The sequence below is a fragment of the Heterodontus francisci genome, unplaced genomic scaffold (genome assembly GCF_036365525.1).
Source record: "Heterodontus francisci isolate sHetFra1 unplaced genomic scaffold, sHetFra1.hap1 HAP1_SCAFFOLD_64, whole genome shotgun sequence".
Lineage (NCBI taxonomy): Eukaryota > Metazoa > Chordata > Chondrichthyes > Heterodontiformes > Heterodontidae > Heterodontus > Heterodontus francisci.
Window position 1 is genome coordinate 6,092,690 of NW_027140221.1, and position 10,447 is coordinate 6,103,136.

Sequence of the window (10,447 nt, forward strand, 5' to 3'; positions counted from 1 at the left end):
AGTTATTGTGGGTATCACAAGAGGAAACTGCGTGTTAAGATCCCACCGCTGCCTACGCATTGCCATTTACATTTTGGGAAATATTGAGGAAGTGAAATGCACAGAATATTAAAAAAGGAGCTAAGATAGTTCAGGAAGTAGTTGAACGATTAAACTCAACATCGTTCAACTATTGGAAGAAAATTGGCAAGTTTTCCTAAAATCCTGGTCGGTTTCTGCAAGGAGGATAGTGATAGACTTCAAGAGGGCAAAGAGAGGCTGGTCAAATGGGCGGACACGTGGCAGATGACATTTCATGCAGAGAAGTGTGAACTGATACATTCTGGTTGGAACAAGGAGGAGAGGCAATATCACAGAGTCACTGAACTGTTACAGTGCTGAAGGGGGCTATTCGGCCCATCATGTCTGCATGGGCTCTCTGAAAGAGAAATTCACTCAGTTCTATTCCCCTGCCTTCCCTCCATAACTCTGCACAATCTTCCATTTCATATAACTGTTAATTCCCTTTTGAATGCTTCAATTGAACCTGCCTCCACCACGTTCTCAGGCAAACATTCCAGATCTGGAAAACTCGCTGCATGAAAAAGATTTTCCTCAAGTCACTTTAACTTATTTTACCAAATTCTTTAAATCTGACCTTCTCGATGATCTCACCAGTGGAAACAGTTTTTCTCTATCGAATCTGACCAGAACCCTCATTGTTTTGAAAACCTCTATCAAATCAACTCTCTGCCTTCTCTTCTCCAAGGAAAACAGTCCTAATTTCTCCAATCTATCTTCCTAACTAAAATTCTTTATCCCTGGAATCATTCTCATGAAAAGTCTCTGTACTCTGTCCTATGCCCTCATACCTTTCCTCAAGTGCGGCGCCAGAATTGGATCCAATACTCCAGCTGAGGCCGGACTAGTGCCTTATAGAATTGCAACATAACTTGCTTGCTCTTGTCCTCCATGCACCTATTAATACAGTCCAGGACAATGTATGTTTTATTAAACGTTCTCTCAAACTGGCCTGCCACCGTCAATGACTTATACACTATGAAACAAAGGTCCCTCTGCTCCTGTAACCTTTTTAGAATTGAACCCTTCATTTTATATTTTATCTCCATGTTCTTCCTACCAAAATGAATCACTTCATATTTCTCTGCATTGAACTTCATCCAACATTCTACCAACTTGTCAATGTCCTTTTGGAGATCTGCACTATCCTCTTCACAGTTCATAATACTTCCAAGTTTTGTATCATCTGCAAACTTTGAAATTGTGCCTGCGCACCAAGGTCTGGATCATTTATATATATAGAATGGGACCAGAATATTGAAGGATACGTCACATTTAGGAAGGGCAGGAAGCCACGATTATGTGGAGGGGTAGCTCTGTTAATTAATGATGATATTAGCGCAATAGTGAGGGATGACCTAAGTTCAGAAGACCAGGATGTAGAAAGTGTTCGGGTAGAGATGAAAAATCATAAAGGCAAGAAGTCACTTGTCAGAAGTGGTGTGCAGGCCACCTAACATTAACCAGGCTGTGGGACGGGGTATAAATGAATAAATAATGGCAGCTTGTCAGAAAGGTACAGTGATAATTCTAAGGGTATTTTCACCTACATATAGACTGTAAAAAACAGTTGGGCAGAGGTAGCCTAGATGAGGACTGCATAAAATATTTTCGGGATAAATTCTTGGAACAATACGTTATGGAGCCAACCAGAGAGTAGGCTATACTAGACCTGGTATTGTGCAACGAGATAGGAATAATTAATGACCTCACAGTTAAGGCGCCCCTAGGTAGCAGGGATCATGATATAATTGAATTTTACATTCAATTTGAAGGAGAGAAGAGTGGGTCCAAAACTAATATTTTAATCTTAAATAAGGGCAATTATGAGGGTATGAATGCAGAGCTCGCTAAAGTGAACTGGCAAATCAGGTTAAGGGATAGGTCAATAGAGATGCAGTGGCAGACATTTGAGGGAATATGTCAGAATACACACATTTCAACGAGAAAGAAACATTCCAAGGGTGGGACCCGCCATCCGTGGTTAAGTAAAACAGCCAAAGGTAGTATGAAACTTAAAGAAGAAGCCTATGATTGCGCAAAGATGGGAGGCAGGTCAAAAGATTGGACAGAATATTTTTAAAAAGAAGCAAAGAATGACTAAAAGATTGATAAGGCAGGTAACATTAGAGTACGAGAGAATGGTATGTAGATATTTAAAGGAAGATAGTAAGAGTTTATATATATTTAAAAAAGAAAGGAGGCAACAAAGTGAGCGTTGAAATTCTAAAATGTGAGTCTGGGGAATTAATAATGCAAAATAAGGAGATAACAGATGAATTGAACAGATATTTGGCATCGGTCTGCACTATTGAGTATAAAAGTAACATCCCAGTTTTAGCTGTAAGTCAGGAAAAGGAAGGGAGGGAGGAATTCAATAAAGTTGCAAGCACCAGGGCGAAGGTACTGAGTAAATTGTTGGAGCTGCAGGCTGGCAAGTCCCCTGGACCTGATGGACTTTATCCTCGGGTGCTAAAAGAAGTGGCTAGTGAGGTAGTTGATGCGTTAATTTTAATTGTCCAACAGTCCCTAGATTCGGGGAAGGTTCATTTAGATTGGAAAATAGCGAATGCAACTCCTTTCGTCAGAAAGGGAGGGAAACAGTAATCAGGAAACTGCATGTCAATTAGTTTAATACCTGTCTGAGGGAAAATGTTACAAGCTATTATTAAAGAACTTATAGCAGGGCATTTAGAAACATTCAAGGTAATCAGGCAGAGTCAACATGGCTTTATGAAAGGGAAATCATGTTTATACAATTGATTGGAATTATTTGAAAGAGTTACATGTGCTGTGGATAAAGGGGAACTGGTAGATGTATTGTACTTAGATTTCCAGAAGGCATTTGATAAGGTGCCACATCAAAGGCTATTGCCGAACATAAAAGCTCATGGTGTGGGGGGTAACATATTGACGTGGATAGAAGATTGGTTAGCTAACAGGAAACAGAGAGTAGGCAGAAAGGGGTCTTTTTTTTGTTGACAAGATGTAGCGTGTGGTGTGCCATAGGGATCTGTGCTGGGGCCTCAACATTTTGCAAGTTATACAAATGATGTGGATGCAGAGACCGAAGGTATGCTTGCTAAATTTGTTAATGACACAAAGATAGGTAAGAATGTAACTTGTGAAGGGGACATTAGGAGTCTGCAAAGGAATATAGATAGATTAAGTGAGTGGGCAAAGGCCTGGCAAATGGAGTTGAATGTAGGAAAGTGTGAAATTGTCCATTTTGGCAGCAAGAATAGAAGGGAAGTATATTATCTAAATGGTGAGAGATTGCAGAGCTCTGAGATGCAGAGGGATCTGGGTGTCCGAGTGCATGAATTGCAAAACATTAGTATGCAGGTACAGCACGTACTAAAGAAAACCAGTAGATTGTTATCGTTTATCGCAAGTGGAGTTGAATACAAAAGTAAGGAGGTTATGCTACAGCTGTACAGGGTGTTGGTGAGACCACATCTGGAGTATTGTGTACAGTACTGGTCTCCTTATTTAAAGAATGATGTAAATGCGTTGGAGGCAGTACAGAGAAGGTTTACTAGACTAATATCTGGAATGGGTGACCTGTTATGGGAGGAAAGATTTGACAGGCTAGGCTTGCATCCTCTGGAATTTAGAAGAGAAAGTGGCGACTTGATTGAAGCATATAAAATCCTGAGAGGTCTTGACAGGATGGATGTGGAAAAGATGTTTCCCCTTGTGAGAGAATCTCAAACGAGGGGTCACTGTTTAAAAATAAGGCGTCGCCCATTTAAGACAGCGATGAGAAGAATTTATTTCTTTCAGAGGGTCGTGAGTCTTTGGAATTCTCTTCCTCAAAAGGCAGTGGAAGCAGATTCTTTGAATTTTTTTAAGGCAGAGGTAACCAAGGGGGTGGCAGGTAATCGTGGGTAGGAGGAAATGTGGAGTAATCAGTTCATCCATGAACGTATTGAATGGTGGAGCAGGCTCGAGGGGTTGAGTGGCCGACTACTGCTCCTAATTCGGATATTCATATGTATGTTCTCATATAACAGGGTATATCTAATACATCCTCTTTATTAATTTTAAACCGCTCTAGTATTTGAATTACCTCCTCTTTAACCATTGCCTGGAGTGCATCTTCTCCCTTGGCAGAGACAGGTGCAAAGAATTCAGTTAATACCTCAACTATGTCCGCTACCTTCATATGTAAATCACCTTTCTGATTCCTCATCGGCCCCACTCCTCCTTTAACTACCCTTTTACTATTTCTCTGTCTATAGAAAATTGTGTGATTTCTCTTAATGCTAGCTGCCAGTCCCTTTTCAAGGGTACAATTATAAAGTGGCTGCAGCCAAGAGTGACCTGGGAGTATTTGTGATCAAATCGTTGAAGGTGGCAGGGCAGGTTGAGAAAGTGGTTAATAAGTCAATGGGATGTTGGCCTTTTTAAATAGTGGTATAGTGTAAAAAAGTAAGGAAGTTATTACGAACGTTTGTGAAACACTGGCTTCAACTCAACTGCTGTATTGTATTCTGGACAATTCAGGACACGGCATTTTAGAAGAATGTGAATGCTTTAGAATGGGTGTAGCAAGCATTTACAAGGAAGATTCAAAGGATGAAAGACTTCATTTACATTGATAGATTCGAGAAACTGTCGTTGCTCTCCTTGGAACAGGGAAGGCTGCGAGGAAAATTGATAGAGGTGTTGAAAATCATGAGGTCTAGACAGAGTAGATAGAGAGGAAGTGCTCCTCTTGGCAGAAAGGTCAATAACCAGAGGACACTGTTATACGGTGGATGGCAAAAGAACCAACAGTGACATGAGGAAAAACTTATTTATATAGCGAGTTTTCAGGATCTGGAAAGTGCTGCCTGCGAGTCTGTTGGAGACAGATTCAATTGTGGCTTTCAATACGGAAATGGACAAGCACCTGAAGATAAATTCGTTTCCTGGCTATGCGGAAAGGGCAGAAGCATAGGACTAGATGAGCTGCTCTTGCAGATAACCAGCATGGACACAACGGGCTGAATGGCCTCCTTCTGTGTTGTAAACATTCTATGATTGTATGCTGATTGTTGCATCTTGTTGGTGACAAACTGTCTGTCCAGTTCTTAAACTTAAAACTGTGAATGTGGTTTCAAGGTAATTAATTGCACACGAAGAGCTTTGAAAGGTGATCATGACAGACTGTATCAAAATGGCTACAAAACAGTCAACACAGTGTGGGTTAAAGGTAGTCATTCAGACTGACAAAAGGTGATAATCCATGCCAATGATCTATCGCTGTGCAAATGCTTTCTATTTTTCGGTCCATTCCTAAGATTACGGCACACAACATTAAGAAGCGGCTGAACGCACAGCACAAAGCAAAGGTTTAGGGCCCGAGAACATTATAGCTGTAGAGCTGAAGAACAGTACTCGAAAACAAGCTACAACTCTAGACAAGCTGATCCGGTACAGATACAACACTAGGATTCAACTGATATGGTGGAAAATTGCCCTGTTACATACTGTCGAGAAAAGCAGGGAAACACTGACCAGTTAGCACCCAATCAAACAACTCCCATCAACAGCAAATCCTTCCTTGTGCTGGGTATGACTCCCCTTTCAGCGTATTTCTCATAAATAAACATCAATCTTTTTTTGTACTTTCTATAGCTTTGTTAACCTGTTATTGCTATTTTATTGATTTTTATATCTGTACCTCTGAATCCCAATGCTCCTCGATGCAATTTAGATTATCATTGTCCAAGGAATCTGTGTTCTCAGTCTTCCTACCCAAATGCATAAGTGTACATTTATCTGCATTAAAATTCATTTGCAATTTCGTTAACGTCAAGTATTTTTATCACAATCTGCCTTAGTATGAAACTATTGTCCCAAGTAAATAGCATTGATGAATATTATAATTGTACCTCCCTTTTACGAGTCTGAACCATTTATGTTAAACATGAGCAACAGGACTCCTTGTACCAGTTCTTGCCACACAATACTTTTTACCCAGTTCCAACTGCTGATACAGTGCATATTCCTCAGTTACAGTCACGGCGACTGGGTAAGTTATAAATGAATAAATAAAAATTTTAAACATTATGGTCCTGTCACAGTATAAGCAGTAGTGATACGGAAAACACAGATTCATCAGTTTTGAAAAGAATGGAACGATCTGAGAACGAATAGTGCCAGATCTGTGATCAATCGGATGTGTATTGAAATATAAATATTTGTATGACTGTGATTATTAACGTATTATACTTATTATGATATAATACGCTTATTCAGATCACAGATCTCCTAGACTAACATCCGGAGACTCTCCATGCTCAGGCAGACTGGAGATCCAGTATGGTGAATACTGGGGAACAGTGTGTGACCTTGACTGGGATCTGAAAGACGCCAATGTGGTCTGTAGTCAGCTGCAGTGTGGAGTCGCCATGTCTGCGCCAAGATATGCTCATTTTGGAGAGGGCATTGGGCTCATACGGAGAGATATCTTTGAATGCATCGGAAACGAGACAAGTTTATTGGACTGCCGTCTTTTTGAAGGAACTCAGCAGGAGTGCAGCCATCGGAACGATGCCAGTGTGATCTGTTCTGGTGAGTACAGACTTACTGAAAAGCAGACAACTTCCTGCTTAATATTTGGAAAACTGAGGAAGGTGACATTGCCGTCTTTCTGTCTAAAAGGTTCATATTTAAACGAGTCATTATAGTTTACCATTACTGCTGTAGGTCTGGTGTAACGTGGTTCAAGATACCCACAATAGTTGATCAACAAGATGTTTCTAAATCCGAACATTATTCTGCAAGAAGCAGAATTTCCGCAAGTTTATTTATCACTGCACCGAATGTATATCTATAATTGCATATTGGCTGCAACAGTCGGGAGTTGACTAAATTAACATGCACTGGCCAATTTAGATACTTTAATGTGAGCACCACGAATGATCCGACATTTCAATAGCTTTTCAACCCCCTGTCCACGTTAACACTTACAGGGTATAAACGAACGGCTGTTCTTTCGCACTGCTCAGTGCAATCAGGCCTGAATTGAAAGATTGCAAAGTTAATTTATAGAATGTGTGCATTTTATACGCTAAATATGACAGGATCAGACACATATCCACATGATCAGGACAGAGCTTTCAGTTGCACCAGCCTACTCGAACATTCAATCAGATCATACTTGATATGTTCCTCAAGTCTCTTTACCTGGCTTTGAACCAGATTCCTTGATACACCGAGCTAACAAAAATCGGTCAATATTAGTCTTGAAAATTTAGATTGGATGCAACATCCACAGCTCTTTACTTTGGGAGTTGTTAGGGAATGCTCCAGATTTCCACTACAATTATATAAAAATGTGTTTCCTGTTTGTTCTCTGAGGCCCAACTACCTTCTGGTGCTTGGTCCGTTACCTGCCCACCATCAAAATGTCAGAAGTTGGGCAAATTGCTGCTGATTGCATGATCTTTAGTTCCATTCATAATTACTCGAATAAGGAAACAGTTCATGCCCACTTACATCAAGATCAGGACATTATTTAGACTTGGGTATATAAGTAGAAAGTAACACACTCACCACCTCCGTGTCAGGTAATTACTATCTCTGACAAGAGAGAGAATAACACCTCCCCTAGCTATTATAATCAGTAAATTCACTACCACTGTCAAATCCTGCTGGGTTTTGTCAGTGACAGGGAACCTCACCATTCAGAAAAATGCTGAGGCGACGGGAGCATGTCAGATGATGGGTATTCTGTGGCAAGTAGCTCACCTGCAGAATTCCCAAAGACTTTCCTGCTGCTGAACGGCATAGGCTAAGAATGTTAAAGGACAAGGCTCTTCCACATTTCAGGGAACCCACCCACAGTTTCTGTAATCCTTCTTCATAATGAGAGGAGGCAGTGGCGTGGTGCTAATGTCACTGGACTATCAATCCAGAGGCCCAGGCTAATTCTGGGGACACTGGTTCAATTCCCACCACCTCAGCTAGTGGAATTTAAATTCAGTTAATTAATATGGAATTGAAAACTAGTCTCAGTAATGGTGACCATGAAACTATTGTCGATTGTCATTAAAATAAAATCTTGCTCATTAATGTCCTTCGTGGAGGAAATCTGCCATTCTTACTGGTCTGCCCTACATGTGATTCCAGAAAAACAGCAATGTGGTTGGTTCTTAATTTTCCTCTGACATAGCCGAACAAGCCACTCACTTGTGAAGGGCAACTAGGCATGAACAACGAATGCTCACCTTGCCAGCGACACCCACATCTCATGATTGATTAAAAAAACAGAAACACTTGAAGCCAAGGAATCATTCCAGTATAATAAAAAAAAGAAATGCTGGTCCCGCTCAGCAGGCCTGGCAGCATCTGTGAAAAGAGAAGCAGAGTTAACGTTTCGGGTCAGTGATCCTTCTTCAGAACTCCAGTATCCCTTATGCTGCATACTCTCCCTGGTCAATATATCCTTTTTAACAATGTATTGCCCACAGCTGAACACTACACCAGATGTGGCCAGACCAGGGTTTTTGCTTTGCTCCTGTAGCATCATTTCTAGCCCCTTGTATTCCAATCCTCTAGATATAAATCCCAGCATTCCATTAGTTGTTTTGATGTTCATTCCCGTACTTGCCCATGAGCCTGAAGTCTCTTTTCCCTGTGCTGCTTCCGGCTTTTCACCATTTAGAAAGTTCTGTAACCATTTAAAGTCCAAATTGGACACCTCACAATTGCCAATCTTGAAATAGTTTTACACAGTTACTGATTTGTTTTGTTAAGTTATGCTTAAAATATACATGATTGCAATATGGCTGATTTTTTTCAATGGCAATATTGAATATGTCAATGATATGTGGCTTTCTATCCATCCATCTAAATCATTACTAAACAGTGGAGGTTCCTGTGGGACGGCACTATCACATCCTGCCAGTTCGGTTGTCTGCCCATTATCCCTGCTGTCAGCCTCCTAAGCAGTTAATAATTTGCCCTGAATCCAATGACCTTCAACTTTAACCAACAATCAGTTATGAGGGATTTTGTTGAGTGCTTTCTGGAAGTTCATCTGAATAACATCCATTGAGGTTCCCCTGCCCTCTACTTTAGTTACCTTCACAAAACAATTGATCAGGTTCATCAGGCATGATCTACCTTTTACAAATCCATGCTGGCTCTCACTGATTGGCTGTAATTTTTCAAGGTGATCAGACACTCCATCTTTAAATGTATACTCTAGTAATTTCCTGACAATAGCTGTTAGGCTAACCAATCTATAATGTCCTCGTTTCCCTCGCTAACCTTTCTCAAATAGCCGTGTGACAATTGCAATTTTCTAATTCCTGTCCCAGCAGTTTGATCTCAATCATTAACAAAGTGATGGAAGGTGTTGTTTACAGTGCTATCAAGCAGAATTTTCCAATAAATTACTCACTGATGTTCAGTTTGGGTTTTCTCGGACCACTCAGCTTCAGACCTCATTGCACCGTTTGTACAAACATGAATGAGAAAGATGAATTCCTGCAGTGAGGTGAGAGCGACTGTCCTCGACGTCAGGGCAGCATGTGGCCACGTGTGGCAACAAGGAACCTTAATAAAAGTTCTGTCCATGTAAATACTGATGCACAGTAATTATGTATAATTCCTGCCATTTCCTTATTTTCATTTATATCACAATTGCCATTGTAATGAGACCACATTGCTCTTAATGACAATATATTTCTGAAGTTATTGTCAAAAATTTGTAGCTCTTGTGATCTGTTTTGTCATCCTTTGTTTTTCTTTGTATCGCTGCCATTCACGAGGATCTGAGCAATGTTGTTTTTTTGAATTTTTGCATGATTTTGATTTTGTTGTGTCTTGCATGCCGGTCTAGTATAGACAAGGTGGAGTTTTGAATTGGAAAGTTCAATGCGGTGGTCATTGAGTTGAGCTTGCTTGACGATGGCAGTCTTGTCCCATTCACTGCATTAGGGAAGCTCTGGAGATCAATAAACACCATACTGTCCCCCTAACAGTGGCCTGTTCCTCAGTGAATATCTGGCATTTTCTACACAAGAAACGCACCAACACCTACTCTGCCGCCAACATACCACCACCAGAACAGTAGTATGGATTGATTTGCCACGATGCACAATAGCTGACCAATCAGCAGCAAGAACAATGGCATATACTGACCTATCATCTTCTTCTTTGGCCTCCTTATCTCGAGAGAAGACGGATAAGCGCCTGGGGTGGTCAGCGGTGTGTGGAGCAGCGCCTGGACTGGCTATAAAGGCCAATTCCAGAGTGACAGGCTCTTGCACAGGTGCTGCAGAAAAATGTGTTTGTCGGGGCTGTTTCACAGTTGGCTCTCCCCTTATGCTTCTGTCTTTTTTCCTGCCAACTGCTAAGTCTTTTCGACTCACCACACTTTAGCCCC